Raw genomic sequence first — 18,234 nt, 5'->3', positions numbered from 1 at the left:
AAACAGAAGGTCCAGCCCACACATATGCTCCATCAAGGACGGTGCTACAGGCCGCAAGGCAGTGCACTTACAACTACAATAAGCATGTTAATCCGGCGATCCACTAGCACCCCCCCCCCCCCCCCCCCCCCCCCAATTTTGCATTTTGAAATGCTCCCGATTTCTGAGGTCTACAGGTTGGCAAGTATGATTATAGACACATGCATTTCCAAACATTTGGACTACTGTCGTTTTGTCATACTGATATTCTGTACAAACTGTGAAGTCCACTGAGACAAATGTAACATTTGTGATATTGGGCTATATAAATAAACATTGATTGATTGATTTTCCTGTCTGTATTTCCTTTGTAGCAACTACATGATTTCCCCTCTAAGAATGTGAGATATAGGAATTGTTTTGTAAAGCAAACACGGTATTTTTTGTATTTTTCCTTTAGCATTGTTAACTTTATTAACATGTTACAGTACAACATGTATAAATCAAGCATCTGTAGAATAAAGAACGTTTGTATAAAGTGATACTTTCAAACATAACAACATAATTGTGCTATTTTATTGCTAGCCAAACTAAATACAGCACAAAATACATAAAGAAACACATTATATAACTTTAAAAAAAAGCTTTTACATTACATTTATTTGAGATAAAAATAGTCTCTTGACTAAGAACAGAAATGTTTATTAATGTGATCTCTCCCTGTTAAATAAATAAATCAAATCAAAGGCCTCAGTTGCCATGCAAAACCCATCATACAGTAGCTTATTTCTGAAGCAAACAGGACACGTTTGGGAACTCTCCTTAGGGGATTTCATATCCTGTCTCAATTCACTGGACTACAATAAAAATAAAAATGCTGTTACCATGTAATAAACTTAAGTGCAGGTGAGGAATTCACTTGCTCTCAAACAACATTCATGTGCATTTGAACATTGTATGCAACTACAACAGATGAACTAACACTCTTTTTTGTACACAACCAAAACCCCTTGCTTTGACAAGAAAAAATTGGCTACTCATCCCCTACTTTGAAAAAATTGCCTGTTGATAAAAGCTGTCTTTGAACATTGTTAGCTGATGCTAGCAGTCGAGATAAACGGTGGCCTGGAAAAGTGTTTCCCCTGATAACGTGCTGTCTTCCTACAACTTTGTAGTACGGTTCTCCTCAATGGCTATTTGCTATCTGAAGTGTTTGACGCATGCTTAACAATTTTGTAAAGTGGCCTCAGCTAAAGCACACACAGGCTACTCAACATCCACCAGAAACCAGTGTGCACTCAAAACTGGTTATTGTGGTATACATTGTACTCTCGTGCAAAAACTAATAAATAACCTGTTTGTCTAATTATATACTTTTGAAAACTTTGTATCTTTTACTGAATGCAAACTTTCAGTGAAACGCTGTCTGGTACTTTTTTTAAATTGTATTCTCAATGTCCATATTTAATGTTTCAATAGAATCATATTAAAGAATTTTTTTTTTGGCCTTGTCGATGGAGAATTTGGTTCCTGAATGACAACAGGCCTGACATTGCTTGCACCGCCATTGCAGTTCCCTGCATTTGTGCAGTTCTTTACGATTGTGCAGACACTAGGGGCCACTCAAATCCAGCTTGTGGAGCCAACAACAACTTCCCATTGGAAGCACTGATCTTTTGTTGGTCTAAACATAGGAAATTCCAGACCTAAAGGTCCTTTGACAGTTGTAAAATAAGCTAATAAAACTGCTAAGATCTTGCTTTTGTCAAGTTCATTCTGGGCTATTCTATGTTAATGAGAGAAATAAATTGTATGTGAATCGTATTAAAGCATTAGCGTTTGACATAAGCTTTGACCTCTCTTTCTTCCAAAAGTGCTTGGCTTTATGGTCACTTGCTGGCTGGATAATACTGCTTCCCCCACACTGCAACATTGCAGCTTCGAAGCTAGAACTTTGTCAATTGTGACCGCAGTTTGCTCCTCAGGGTCACCAAGGAGACTCACAAAACCAAATAACGTTAAACTGCTTTTTATTCCCCCTGGCTGATTACCGCGGGTTTTTCCAAGTCCTGAATTTACGGCCGTCTAGAGTCAATAAAATCAAAGTTCAGTGCGAACATACTGAATCTCTAAATTCAACATCCAGCCCTCCCACATTTCTCCTTCTCCCAACCTTTTCTTTTTGCCATTAATTTAATGTTGCGTATTATTAAAGATAGAATCTTCATGAGTAGCTTAACCTCCTTTCTACATAAAATATTGGACCATGATATAGTGGCATATTGGGACTTTACTGTAGTAATTTGGTAAGCACATTGTCTGAATTTTGGAAGTACATCAGGGGCATACAAAGCATTTGTCTAAGTGTGGTCTTGAATCTACTCTTATGCCATTTTAGTTATAGTTCAATATATTTTTTTAGTAATGACTGCAAACATATGAAACACCCAAATATACTTGTCTATAATAATATAATGTCTTCTTTTTCTTTTTCTTCTTTATCTTCTTCCGCACCAGCCACACAATAGCAAGTGCTATCGTTTCCAGATATTGAATAAAATATCAATTACTTTCTCACCAGCTCAAACTGTGAAAATTGGGTCACAGCACACATAAAAGGCGTATTTTATGTGTGCTGGAGGTTAGTTAACCGTATTGACTGTATTGAGCTGTCGCCGCGCCAAGGCTGATTTCATTATCGAGCGAGGGACTTTAGGATGGAGATGTCAACACGTTGGCCACCACACTTCTGATTTACTTCGACATAAATCTATGCTGTGATTTAAATGAAACCACCCATCAAGAGCAGAAACAGAATATCTGTCATTTTGAGGAAAATATATTTTTAGGTGGTGTCTGACCATGTCGGGTTAATGAAGTGAATGTCTAGTTTTGGAGGCCATTTTTTGTGTTCTTGTCAACTGCTTTTTGGAATTTAAATATGTAGTTTTTAAAACACAGTTGAGGTAGAAATCAGGACGGGACAATATATAGAGATTACCTTGATATTTAATTATGAGACTATTTATCGTCTTACATTTTGGATATTGTAATATTTACATAAGTGTGTTTTCCTGGTTTTAATAGCTGCATTATTGTGATGTATTTTCCTGAACTTTCCAGAATGCAATAGTTATATTACCCGTTTTTACACATCAAGCCATTATATCCGCATTACTGATAATTATTCGTCACAAATCTGGTTGTTGCCTATTGGTGCTGCATAATTAATAAAAATATTATTGAAAAATCCATATGGAATATTGCAATATCAATACCGCAGAAAGCTGAATATTTGTTAAAGGCTAATAATATGTTACCATATTGTGTAAAGTGTTGTGGAGCGGCAAAAATATCTCGGGCTAGACAATTGTTTTCTTCAGACTTATAAAACATATTTTCTTTGTTTTTTCTATTACGCCTCTTGTAGCACTTTGGGATTACTTTTAGAAATGAAAGGTGCTTTATAAATAAAATGTATTATTATTATTATTATTATTATTATTATCTTTGTTTGGCACTGATCCTCCTAAAAAGAAATCCCATTGTAATCAATGTAAGGTTTTTTTTATACTAAAATGGTAAATTCCTTAGACATTGTGAATCATATCGCAATTGTGTATCAGTCAAAGAAAAATAGCAATTACTTATCTTTTCAATATGGTGCATCAGGAATATTGTAATATTTAATCTTCTTTATATCACCTAGTACTAGTGGAAGTTCAGCAAATGAACACAATATCATGAAGGTTATTTCTCCAAAAAGGGTTGATTAACATTTTGTTCAAAATGTCTAAAGTTAACAATCTAATTTAAGAGTTTTTTTTAATGCCTTTTCAGTTGTACTCTCATTACTATGCACTCTGGTGACTGAGACGTTTCAGAGAAGAAGGCAGAGTGAGGCAGACAGGGAATTACATTAGTGCCTCTAGTGTGTCAGTAGTCTGGAGGGAGGGGCGGGGGGGACTGGAAGAGCTCTGATTAATGAGTGTTACTGGGTGGTGGAGAGTTTGTGTCCCCACTCACCCTCGTGTCACCAGCACACTCAATGGCTTCATCAATTTGTAGCCATTATCACGTCAATAGGCAAGAATGGAGGGAGGAGGGGAGTTAAGGAGTGAGGGGAGAAGGGGGCTTCTGCTGCAACATCTGTGGATAACTGACCATAGCATGATGCAGAGAGTAGAGGAGTCCATTTGGGTTTAATAGGCCTCGATCTGTTGGTGATGCCTCAGGGTTCTTGTAGGGGGGTTCAGGCTCCTCTCATGGATGCAGTAAAGCATATAGTTTAATAAAAGGCTACATCCATTGCTCCCCTCTCTGAATACAGCCAACAAAGAGACTTTCTCAAAACTGATGTTATCAGTTTTTTTTCCTATGAAACTGTTGTTTAGTATAAGAGAAATAAAGGCCTTAATGTTTTCAATACATATAAAGGACATCAAATTATAATAGAATGACACAATACTACAAAAAAGTTTATAAATTCAAAACATTTAGGAAGATCAAAAGACAAGCAGAATAATGAAAGAGTTGAAAAACATTTACTTTATATTTCATTATTGGATATATGCTACACTCTAAAAACGAATTCAGGCAACCTTTGACCTCCACTTTATTAAATGCATGGTTGCAAGATAAAAATGTGTCACGATTCTCATGTTATGTCACGTTTTTAGTTTTGTATGTCTAGGTTTGGGTTTATTTTTGCTGTTCGGTTCTCGCTGGCCCTTTCTCATTTCTTCAAATCCCCCTCCTCAACTCCTCGACTCCTCGACTCCTCGGTCCTCCGGTAGTGACCCGGAAATGAATTTCAGCGCGCCATGTTGTAGGACATCTCATTTCTCGAAATGCACTTCGAGGATCGAGGATCGAGCGTCGAGGAGGCTCTCTGGAGGAGCTATAACCGAGGATACACTGATGGGTCCTCCACGGTCCTCCACGGTCCTCCACGGCTCCTTCGTAGATGCATTTCCGGGAACAGAGATGTTTCAAAGAGGCGTGACGCACGGCCGGACTTATCTCAGCCAATGACAGCTCTGCATGCATCCCCTAGATATTATTTTAGTAACTGCTTTCATCGCGATGCGATGTTTACAGTGAGAACAGCTGTGAGGTCTGTGCAGAAAGCAGAGCAGTGTGTAAAATATATATCACTCAGTATAACAGGCCTACTCTCTTTATTTGCTTTAGTTTAGTAGATATCTACAAACAAAGAGTCCATATTTTTCTAAAACCATTTAGTGCTTCACATAATAAAATACACAACGGCTGTAGCCTGATTATGCTTTAGGAGCTGTAGGTGCGTGTGGTACAGTGTGGTGTGTGCGTGGTACAGTGTGTGTGTTGTACAGTGCATAGATGCGGCAGACAGACAGGTCTCAGTTGGTTTGGTGTCCTATGCTTACTTTTAATACTTGTAATATAACTAAATAAAAAGTTTGGCCCGTAATTTTAATTCCCCATTGTAGCGACCAGAGAGGGGGATATATCCAGTCTCTGATAGTGTTACGTTATTATGAGAGTGCTCTGTTTGATTCTGAAATTGTAGCCTATATATTTATACAAAATATATACATATATATATATGTGTGTGTGTGTAAGTGTGTGTGTGTGTGTGTCCCCGCATCTGTAGCCTGTTATTGTCTCATTATACCGCACTGTGAATGAATTAAAAGTAGATATAAGTCATCATGAACACATCTGTCCATCAGACAGAGGGCTGCTGTGCCTCCTGTCATCATTAATGGACGTCTCTTTAAAATGACCGCTCAGAGGAGAGGACTTCTCATTTCTCTAACCTCCTGCTGCTTCCCCTCCTCTCTCCTCGACTCCCCTCCTCGGCTCCTCCGCTCGCATCTCCTGTGGGCGGGACTAAGTCTCGAGGATAGGAGTCGAGGATAGGAGTCGAGGAGGGGAGTTAGAGAAATGAGGAAGGGCCCCTGTCTCCCTTGTGTATTGTCTGGTCCCTCTCTCTAGCCTCATCCCAATACCCCTCCTCGACTCCTCCTTTCCCTCACCCGCGTCCCTTCCTTGCATCTTAGCTCCACCTCCGTAAGATTCGAGCGAGAGACATGAGGAGGTGACGCGAGGACAGAGGAGTCCTCAGGTATTAATTTGGATGTCCTCGTTCACTCAAACGTCACTCTTAAACGACGTCTGTTAATGATGACATGTGCACAGCTGTATCCCCTCTCATCGGGCTAAACTGAATAACCCCTTAGAACCGGCCCATTTCTGGTTAAATATTTATTTAAATGAATGAATCTTTCTCTGCACATAATCATTCCCACGGAGCTGTGAGCACTTATACATTTATGTGACGCTTTTCCACTCATCTTCCAGTTGTAGGTTTTCCTCTGTTGAAATCGACCAGCTGTGAAAGTGGGGGCGGGGCTTTTATACGCGAGTAGTGAAAACACTTCCGCGTAGTCTGCTCGCGTGTATCCTCCCTTCCGTCTCCTCCCGCACCCCTCCTCGACTCCTCCGTGTGCATTTCAGCTATTGGGACGTCCTTCAAAATGGCGTGTATTGATCGATTTCCGGGTCAAGTCCCGGAGGAGGGGAAGAGAGGAGTCGAGGAGGGGTATTGGGATGAGGCTTCTGTGTTTTTCCTCCCTTGTCGTTAGTTTCCCTGGTGTGTCTAATTGTCTGATTGTGTTCACCTGTTGCCCTTGTGTTTCTCCTCCCCTGCCCGGCTGTTTCTCGTCCCGTGATTACGCCTCCCTGTATTTAGTCTTGTCTCTTCCTGTGTTCAGTGTTGGTTCGTCTTTTGTTGGTGACTGAGTTCACCGGGGAGTGGTCTGTTTGTCCGAGTTTGTTTCTTATCCTTGAAATAAAGGTATTATCAGTATTATCTGCATTTGGGTCCTGCTTGCTTCACTCTACCGTAACAAAATGTGAGTTAATTGATTCAGATAAACATTTTAAGTTGCAAACATTAATTTATAAGTTGTGTTGACATAATAATATTGGTAATTACATCAATTTAATATTTTGTGTAATTTGAACTCTGATTTCTGCGTTAATTGACTTAAAAGAAAATTCAAGTTGTAATAAGTAATGCAATTGGCCTGATAACTTAATTGTTCTACACCTTGAGTTAAGGATTTCAAGTCCACTCCCACTTAACATGCCTGGACAAGTTCTGACAGTTAAGACAAATAGAAATATACAAAGGACATTTTAATGTGAGTGTCATCTTTTGTCATTCAAATACAGTAGATAGCCTTGTAGTTGCACTGTATAGGCAAATTGCTGTTTGACCAAAATTCGCAGCCTTTGAACTGTGAATAGTTCTGTGAGAGCGTACAAAGTAGTAGAGGCTACTGTGAGTGTAAAAATACTTTGATTACTATTGTGATATCACTTTTTATTAAAAATGAATCTCGTGAAGCAGATCAAGGACATGCTTCTTGCGGTAGGATTGTTATTTAGAGTTGTCATTGAAATGCAAGTTGTTGGCAGTCACCCATTCAGAACATATTCATTTAGGTCATTCCTCTTTTTTTTCCTTTTTCAAAAATAGCAAAATACAATTGAAGTACGCAGAGAACTATAGCCATCCGCTGCCTTGTCGTGTGCCTTGGAGAAAAGGAAGAGGACCTTTTCAAGGAGTTTATCGACGGAATTACAAATCTTGAAATAACATAAAATCCATGGGCACAGTGTAAAAACACAGGACAAAAGCACTGCTCTCTGTCAGTTACATTTTGAAGAATATTGCACTTTTGGCCACACCCAAATCAATAATATCTTAGCAACGTTCAGCATGTATAGGTGTTGACAGCAATGGCATGGAAAAAGGATTGTGTAACATTTTGAAAAGTGGCTTCTGCTCTTCACTTAACCAGTTCAAATATTGTATGGAACCTGCAAAAAAGATGAGAAGGTACACTAAAACTTGCACGGTTGTGATTGACAAAATCTGTCCACATGCATTTAAACACTAGGCAAAGTACTCAAAACCACCTCTGTGTCTTCAGGACCACATTGCCATGACACACATGCAGACTCAATAGGTGAAAACAATACCAGCGTTGATTTAGCAGCTGGTAATAATGGCTCTGAATTCGCTAAGAGTGACAGTTTAAAAAGTATGCAGTTACCTAATTCATTATCTCTTATGCGCTAACCTATTATTTAATGTGCTTCAAAAGGACATGAATATCGCCTTCATCAGTGACCGGTCCACCCCAGGATCTGACCATACGATGGCAACCACCGTGGTCGAGGGAAACAAATGAATGAGCAAGCATTCTGCGTTAAATGTGTTCATACTGTTTGAAATAATGACTGTCGGCAGAGTAAACATCTTTGTTACATCTTTTGTAAAATTGATGTGTGTGATCTGCAGATCGGTGGCCATTGAGAGTTTGTTACTGTAGTTTTACAAAAACTTTACAGATTTTACATATTTGGCACTGGTTTTAAATATGAAAAGGCCTCTAACTTCGATGTGATGGCAGCATTTATTTGCTGTGTCCCCATTTCCCATTGTAATATGGCTAATGTGTTATTTATTATTTGTGGGGCAATTTAAATTTGAGTTTATCTTTTTTTTCAAGATTTAAATGAAACTCAGCGCAAGTTCTTTCAGGAAGACTGGGTGTACATTCACTCCGCAGCTGCATATAATCAGCTCATCACAGGCGTTCTCTTTAACCTATTACATTTCACCTCATTCTCCAGCAGCCAATCAACGTGCTGCAGCCAAACTATAAAATGGTTCTCCTCTCTCCTGCAGTCAGCTGTGATTTCAGGTGTTCATGCACCTTATCATGTGGCATGTGTCAATAAATGTTCAAACAAAAATAATTCTCTCCTGGTTGAAAAATCATGTGTTGAAATGGCGAACTGCAGTTCAAAATAAAAAGTGAATTGCCTAATATTTTTGTTGTGGAATCAATTAATTTCTTTCTTTAAAGGAAAAAACATGAAAAAGCTAAGAAAAAAAACTTTTGAATACAATATATTTGGAGCAACTTAATTTATAAATGGTTGTCAGCTTAAAAACGTGTGTTCACAATGATGGTAATTACGTACATACATCTTAAAATTCCTTTTTAAATCATACGGTAAAAAAAGTTGGAACAACTTCATTTTTGGAGTAATCAACTTCAAAACTTGTTTATGCTACCAATTATTAAGTAAGTGGTAATTAAAAACCTTCTCACCTAACTCAAAACTTTTTTGCTTTTAAGACAATTTCATTTCAAAAACATCGATGCAAACTGTTGCGTTGATTTTTCTTTGAGCCAAGGCATTTGTTTTTAGAGTGTAGATTTATGATTGTTTTGAACTATTTCTTATATATCAGTATAATATAAATGTTATGCTATAACTTGAAAAAATATATATAGGCCTAATTTAAATTATTTAGAAAAAGTTATAATATATTTTTTTGTTCTAGCCACGTTAGGTCCTGAGTGTTTAAGGGCAGGGGTTAGGTTTTTTTTTTTTTTTGCTCCGTAGGAGCGCAGCGTGGTTCTCGGGTCAATATTTTGTGTTTAAAAACTCCTGTAGTAAAACCAATAAAAATGTATAAAAGCCCTGTTTGGTCTGTGTTAAAAATGTATAAGAAAATGCAAAAAAGGGATAAAAGAGAGCAGCGGCTGCAGCACGGGTTAAAACCTGTACTCCTGACCCCCCCCCACTTGGCTAAATGGGCAATTGCAGCATTAGCTTTGAATAAGTAAATTGTTAAATTGTCACTATCTTTGTGCTTAATAATCATTGCACCAACAAATGTGATCGGCTGTGTGTGTTTGAGTGAGTCGGTGTGTAAGTATGCATGCACGTGTGAACACAAGCAGCTGTGGAACTGATATGGATAAGCGAATAGCTGCACACACATCATTAGGCGCTCTTTTACAGATATTAGCAGGAGCACAGGCATGCGAACAAGCGAGTGTGTATCACCACCTGCTCACCACCGCAGACGTGTGAGTTTAAGAAACGTTCATCTCATGCGGGCAATCGTTTAGTCAACCAGAGTAAATAAAGGGATTTTTTTTTCGGAATTAGATTTATCCATTATACTGATCAATACGATGGCTAACCTTTCCCCAAAGCAATTACAATGACTATAACTGAACTAAAAGCAAGGTGAAACATTGACTCAAGTAGCCTACTGTACTTAATTGCATATTTTAGGTACTTGCAACTTTATAATTGCACGCCACTAAATCTTAGAGAGAAACATTTTAATCCTTCCTATTTGTGTGAAAATGACCTTTTAAGCAAAAATAAATACTTGGATCAGCTAGAAAATATTTCATCTCAAAGCTGAAAACAGGGCTTTTTGTCCTTAGAAACTCACGAAAAGTTTGACTTTTAGGGATAGGCCTACATGGTTCTCCAAGCACAGCAATGTTACAAAAATAGGATTTTCTTAAAGAATAAGATGCATAAATGAAACTATCCCTAGGTATGTGAAGAAGTTAATATAAAAACAATAGATGTATACAGATTGATTTAAAATGCAACATACACATATATCCAGCAGTATTAATCACAAAACAGGGTATTATTTGTAATTTTACCCAAGTGAAGGATCTGAATGTGTCTTTTTCAGTGACTAAAGGTCAGAGCCCTTCAGTGTTTAGTCCCTCACATCCCATGAGGGCTGAATATCTGTTAATGTGTTGGATCAGAGAGCTGTAAAAGTGATTCAGTTATTCTAGAGGCTGCTCACTGCGGGAATAATGATTATTCATCAGGCGCTTCATATGGCCTATAACAACGCTAATCAGTTGAACAACTGTTTTTTCATTGCATATCACTGTAACTAATTAAACTGTTCAGACTGCTGTTAGACAAGCAACATCTGGGGTGGGGGCTTTGAATTAAGGAGGGTATAAACAGATGGGGATACCAGCAGAAGGTAGAGCATTACAAGAACGAGAGAAGGAGTAAAGTCAGGGTGAGGGGGGGAAGGGGGGGTCAATTAGGAAAATGAAATCTTATCTTCAGTGTGGGACATACATCAAATAGTGACAGCCCCGCCTCTAAGCCTGTCAGTCCCGCCTCTGTCAAAACGACCAATTAAAGCCAAGCTAATCCCCCTTTAACCCCTGGATAGTCCCTCTGTGCCCCTTTCGCACCAATGCGGTTCCAGGGCCGGTTCGGAGCTAGAGCCTGAAAAGCACCGGTTTTTCCTGTTCACACCTCAGCGGAGCCACATCTAAGCTCCGAAAACCGGTGCTTTTCAAGCACCAAAAAATTGTCGGTCTAGAAGCAAGAACCTCATACATCATGCTTACGTTGGAGGCGGGGGCATGGGTGGGATCAACCTGAGCAATAACAGTTTATGGCGAGTAAGGCAAATTAAAGTTGTAAAATGTGCCGGCTTATGCCACAATAGGATAGCAACAAGTCAAGATAGTCAGTTTAGCTTTGGTTGCTATGCTAACATCACCCATTTTATACCAGAGAAACTTTCATAACAGCGTTGTGATGCCAAAACTGATGTGATGCAGTATTGCAGCGGTCGGTAAATGCCGCTGAAACACATTACGTTAATAAACAATGAACCACGGCACTCTGGAGAAAAGTACAAGGGTTGAGAAGTAGTTATTTAATTTAATCTAGCTTCGTATGATTCAAAGCAACACGATCATCGACCCAACGCCGTTGGGGAGAAAATCAGCGAGGTAAACGGTGACGTCATGACGCAGCAGCGGCAGCACCAGTCGGGCTCTGGGCGGTGTGAACAAAACGGGGGCTGAAAAGAAAAACCGGTTCCGAACCAGTAAAGCGAACGGGAACAGCGTTGGTGTGAAAGGGGCATAACACAACCTGCAAGCACATGAACACATTTGTAGCAAAGTACATTTCATAGCATTGGGTGAAAATGTTTTTTTTTACAGAGGCTTCACAAACAAAAACAGAATTTGATTCTAGGATTTTATCTTTTATACCCTTTCAAATAAACAGAAGCAGCATGTATACTTTTTTTGTTAACCCTGGCTGAAGACAAAAGCACTATGTAAACCAAATATCTTTAAAATACAATCCACGCAAAAAATGTCATTGTGTGTAGAGGACACATGTCACCAATGTTGCTTATTGCCTTTTTTATCCAAATTGGTTTAAAGCCATAAATCAACGTGCAGGTCATTCCAATACTCTTTTACATTAAAGCTTCAACAACATCCCTGCAGACTCTGAAGCAATAATTCCAGTAACCTGAGACACCTATTCCCAGAGTCACAAGATTCTTTCTCCAGCCTTTATATATAATCATCACTTGAGCAATGAAGGTTATTTTTTATTTCCAGCCATTTCCATGTGTTGAAGCAATTAGAGGGGACATGAAAAGCAGGAGAGGAGAGGTGATAAGGCAGTTTCAGGTGAGGTGGCAATGAAGAATTATGTGTGTCCCCTTCATCACCTAACCCTCATGAACACCGCCTTGATTAAACCCCACAAACATGGATTGGTGGGCGTGTCCGTGGACCGCGAGTCTAATTGAACTGTCTCCCCTTTACAGGATGGAGGGTTATTGAGAGAATGATGAGGACTAGATTAAACAAGCAGGAGGAATAGTAATAGAAAAATGTATCGAAAATAAGCAACTGATGGGAATTGACGGTATTATTCAGTCTGTTTATTCATGTTTCGTGATGTTCCAGACATGACGAAACACAGGTGTTTTGTCATGTCTGGAACATCACAAAAACAATGTTAAAGAAGAACATTGTGTCCTGTCCTATGTTTCTACATCCTACTGATTGTCAAATTGCCATGAAAATTCTATATTCAAGGTCCCCAGATGATAATCCTTTAATGGTTTTGGGGTTAGGGTTGGAGTATAACCCTTCTGCCCTGTCATAAGTTTCACTTTTGTGTTTCAGAGTGAGGTTTCTTGACCACTGTTGGTTGGATTTCCATGTATTTGTACGGATGGCTTGTAATAACTTTCATGATCTCCTGACTGTTCCTCAAGCTCCAAAATCAAGTCAAATTTATAGCAGGAAGCTCACAAGGCTCTGCTGGTTTTGCCTTGATATATTGTTGTCTATTAAGTATTTTCTTTAATTGATTAATCTCACTTGGTTGACTTGCAGCAACAGCCACACCATCAACATATGCGTGACATCCACATTCAGTCTGAGTCCGGCAGGAGTCTCGCTTGATTTTATCGTTATGTTCAATAATTATTTGTAATATGTAGACATTTGCCCAAATTGATTTGTACATTGTAATTGTATTACCCTTGACCCTTGTTTTCGGTTTGTCTGTTAGTCTGTTTGTCAGCAGGACTATGGAAAAACGACTGCTGATTTTCATCAAACTGTCTGGAAGGGTGTAGAACGGGCCAAGGAGGAACCCATTAGATTATGCAGCGGATCCGAATCACGCGGCTGAAAACACAAGTTTTTCTCCTTTTTCGTTAACATTGCGACATAAGACATGACCTTTGAGGGGGTTTGCGCTACCAAATGCCCTTCAATAGATTTGTATAATTTGGAAGAGAGATTTGAAATTGACACACATGAATCCCTAAACTATTGTTATCCTTTTTCCTCATGACTTTTGTATAAGAGATATGACCCTCTTTATATCCTAACCTCTAGCTAGGATCTACCAACCTTTATACTCATTCATTGCTGACAAAAAAAAGGTTTCTTTATAGGCCATTTTATAATTCCTACTTCTTCTGTAGTCTGTACAATGCTCTTCATTTTTTCAAAATTCTTAATGTCTTACTGTACAAGTCTATATGTGCAAACTACTACTAATACATTTCATTTAGCTGACTTTTCTCCAATTTATAATTATTGCATTTAAACATGAAGATACAAACTCCAAAGGGAAGACTCCTCTCTTTACTAGCTTTAATGCTGACGCTGACATGTCAATATGGATAAGGGTTGTTCATATGGTTCACAGTGAATACCCTGTAAAAGTAGAAAGTTCCTCAAAGATAATGGTATAGGAAGAGCAATTGTATGAATCAAGTTGCCTATCTTACTTTTTGTAATAAAAAGTATAGCAAACATAGATCGTAAGAAAAATGGTTCACATTCACTCAAAACTTCTTACAGAGAAGACCCATTTGGTAGAAGGGTTTAAACAAACCATCATGTATTTGCATGAAAGGAAGACCATATTTTGGGAAATGAGTATTTTAGGAACCTGACCCTACAGAGCAGACTGGGTGTCCCACAGAGCAACAGATGTTTAACTACTCTCCGCAGCCTCCACTCTGCCGCCCCTGTCTTTGTGTGTTAACCAGCTCTACGTGTGTCTGTCTCCTCCTCTTATTCACAGGCCTCTGTTTAGCACTAATTAGCTATGTGTCTCCTCTCCTCTCCCCCTCCAATTCTACCCTGAAGCCTCGTCTTATTGTACTGTCATCTCACTGTTTACCGTGCTAAGTAATAATCATCTAATCTGAGCTCTCCTCCTCCCGCCTCCCCTCCTGTCCCTCCTCTTCTCCTCCTCCGCTCCTCCCTCTTGTCCTCCTCATTATGGCCCGTTCTCAGTTGTGACAGCTGTCATTAATCAACTCATTTTGAAAGACGTTGAACCTTGCAACCCTGAACACCCACCCCTGTTCAACCAGGAAATGTTCTATTCCCCTGCGGTCCATTAGGCCAATCACAGCAACACTGGGGCATGACAATAGATACAACAATAGCAACCAAAAGCAGATATTAGACTATAAACCACAATAGGACACAGACAGCAGGAGAACAACAGGCTTTTTTATACTCTATCCGTTGGGGATTTTCTTATAGCTTCAATGTCTCCTGGGATACATAGTTATATCTTATTTCACCAACACACTGGTCCTATAAATTAGTGTCACTTGCGTCACTAAAGTCAATATTAAGGTTAAGTAACTCAATTTGCAATACTTTGATATACACACACAGGTCATTCTTGGTAAAGTATCTCTCGAACTAGATTTGATTCAGCACATAGACAGCAGATAGCTTGCACATCTTCCGGCGCAGACTGAAAACTCATCTCTTTCGACTCCACTTCGAGCGATAGAATTACTAACAAAGCACTTATATACTAATAAAGGACTGGCTTATCTATAGCCAGTTGAGTAGCACTTGAAATGTTTGGCTCTATGAAACCTGATGTACTTATATGATTCTATTTTCTTCAAGGTTGTATCTTCCTGGTCTAATGCACTTATTGTAAGTCGCTTTGGATAAAAGCGTCAGCTAAATGCAATGTAATGTAATGATTCCATGTATGTGTCTGGCAGCAGTTCATTATGAACTTTATCCAATGCAATTGTCAATGTCCAATAAAATTACTAGGCAGCTTTTGTTTTTTGGGCAAATTGCCACTGCAATTCATGTGATTCATAAAAGACAAGCTCTTGTGATCAAATAAGTGAAATCAAATCAGTTTTCATTTAGCCTCTCCCATATTCCTGTGCACCACCATGCAAGAATGGTGTAACCTTTTTGCCTCTTAACTATGGAGGACTGACAGAATCGCCCACTGGGTTAACCTCTCTTTCATTTGTGTATGAATAGAGGCGACATGAATGGTTCTTTTACAGCTAAGGGTGGAGAGGAGCTTTAGCCTAGTTATTTTGAGTCTCTGTGGTTTGTTTGGTTTTTTCCTGACTGTAGTTTTGCCTCTTTATGAAAAAATACAATAATTAAATGTCAATTTGATTAATACTTCAAACTTTTGGATACTTTCAAGTAAAGTACATTTCTCTACCACAGATAAAAACCAGCAAGACAGCTAAAGAAACAAAGCAATGTCAACGTAAAAGCTAGCTGATGAGCCACAGCTAACCTTAGCACTAGCTACGTTTAATTTAATTTCTTTCCCTTATGTTTTATCTGTTATATAAAAATTGAAATTAAGATGTAAGGACATCTCAGTGACTCACTTTATTCCAAATTACTAAATTAGTTGCTAATTTTAAACAAGATAGAGCATACCAACCTAGCTTAACCCAGCTAATGCTGTAACCATCTCAGCAGAGTAACAGCAACAAGCCCTCTGTTTGACTTGATTTATATCACGTAAATGTATTAGATTGTATATCAATTGAAAATATTAAATAAATGTAAAATATTGACTTCAATATGAACATGAATAATATGACAACATAGACACCTAGCAAAACAAATTGGGATTGCAAATAGCGACAATAAAAATGATTTATTTCAACAAATTATTTAAAAGGGCCCTGACTTCTGACCCCTGGTTTAATAAATGCTGCTGCAGATGAAGGAATGCCATTTATGAACAATGTTTCATCAGAGAAGACATACATAGGTTGACCTCATACACCTGATTGCTCCATCCTCAGACAGAGTATATGACTGTACAAAGTATCACGTTATGGCTGCACTATCTTTCTGTGAATTGATCAAAGCTACGTGAATACAAAGACTCTTTTGTTAAGGGCTATTAAAATGGCCATTCAATGACTATAAATCACAATTCCAATATATTTGCCTACCAAAGAAAATATCTCTCAGTGGTGTGAAATGTCACATGCGGCATCTTTACCTTTGCGGGACCTCATATCAAATGGTGTGATATTTGAGCTAGGATATCAAGATGTATAGTACAAACTTCATTAAATGGTGAGCTATATCCTCCCTTATCTTATAGAGATCAGATCACAGAGTATTAATTATTTTACAGCTGGCTTTTACAACTGCAGTCCTATCCTGTTCACACATTACTCTGACCTGTTTGATCATAAATGGCAGTGGAAAACAAATTACATAATTGCAACAAAAAAAAAGCATTTATTTTGACCAAATTAAAGGTAGGGTATGTACATTTGAGAAACCGGCTCGAGATACACTTTTTGTAATATTCCATGAATGCTCTTAACATCCCGATAGCCGGCCCGGCTAAAATAACTGGATGGCCTACCTTCCTGTTAGCCTTCCATCTGTGCACAAACTTATCTCGTGCCCTCATTGGTCATGTGCGCGTTCGTGTGTGTTGGAGGAGGGGCTCTATAAGGAAGTGGCAGATTTTCTCCAATCGTGTATTTTCAAATTCTAGCGATCTCGAGCCGATTTCTCAAAATTACATACCCTACCTTTAACAATTGAGTAACCTTTAGTTTGCAATGTATATCATTAATTAAAAAAGTTTCATGTTAATATTCGTATTTATAACAAAACATACATTATTATTACATATAACCAAATGTTGTTTACAAATGTTTCCCAAACAAGTATGCAATATAAAAGCCACACAAATAAAATCCTTCTTTTGCAACATCAGGAAAGATTTATAAAAATGCATATTATAGACTCATTTATACTTTTTGATGGTGACAAGCAGGAATACGGACGTGCTTACACACACATCCATAGTCCTTTAAGTTTATATGTTGGGTAGTCCAGCAGGTGTTGGTGTGTTTGTCTTTGAGGTGAGTGCAGTTGGTTTTCCCAGGCCCCTGACTGTGTCTTATCAGTCCTGTATAAACCAGCAGGAAATCACCACTGGTTAAACTGTGGCAGATAGAAGCAGTTCTGACACTTACGTGGAACTGAATAAGTCAGGGGATTTTCTGGATCAGGTCAGTTTAGGTATATATCTTCTGCAAAGCTATACATTAGCCTAATATATCACATTTTTGCAATGTGCAGTTCACAACAGTTTACAATAAACAGTTTGATCAAGTTTCTAGCTACTATTTGCACATATATTACATCATTTTGTTTCATATTAAAATGTGTTTTTGATGGAGTAAACACCAGACAACTGGATTTTGTGTCACCTGTAGGCTACAGAAAATAAATTTGCTCTCTGTCAGTTTACTGCCCCTCTATCTGCTTCATGGTGTGGTGATGACCGATAATCATCGCAGCAACCACTGATAAGAACGGTTGGGTTTCGATCTTAGCAAGCAATAAACTATAATGAAGACTAAGTTGTAAAATTATGTTTTTGTCAGATCTCTAAAGTGAGATGAAATGAATTACTGGAGCATGACTGTAAGTGTTTTATGTGTGTGTCTCCATGTTTGTGAATGTAATACATATAACACATGTGTGTGCAAGATATTGGTTGAGGAAATTGAACCTCAAGCACACCTGAGACAGGGATATAATTGGATGTCAAACTGCCAGAAAGATAAAATAAAGAAAGTAAGAAAGAAAGAGAAAGAAAGAAAGAAATAATAATATTATTATAAATATGTATTATTTCACAGGCAAATAATTAGAATTGTGAATGCTTGAGAAGGAAGGAAACAAAGACTTACAACTTTGCTGTATTGAAAAGCATTTATCTTGG

This window comes from Notothenia rossii (genome assembly GCF_949606895.1).
Source record: "Notothenia rossii genome assembly, chromosome: 2".
In the NCBI taxonomy this organism is placed as follows: Eukaryota; Metazoa; Chordata; class Actinopteri; order Perciformes; family Nototheniidae; genus Notothenia; species Notothenia rossii.
Note: the sequence above shows the minus strand (reverse complement) of the source record.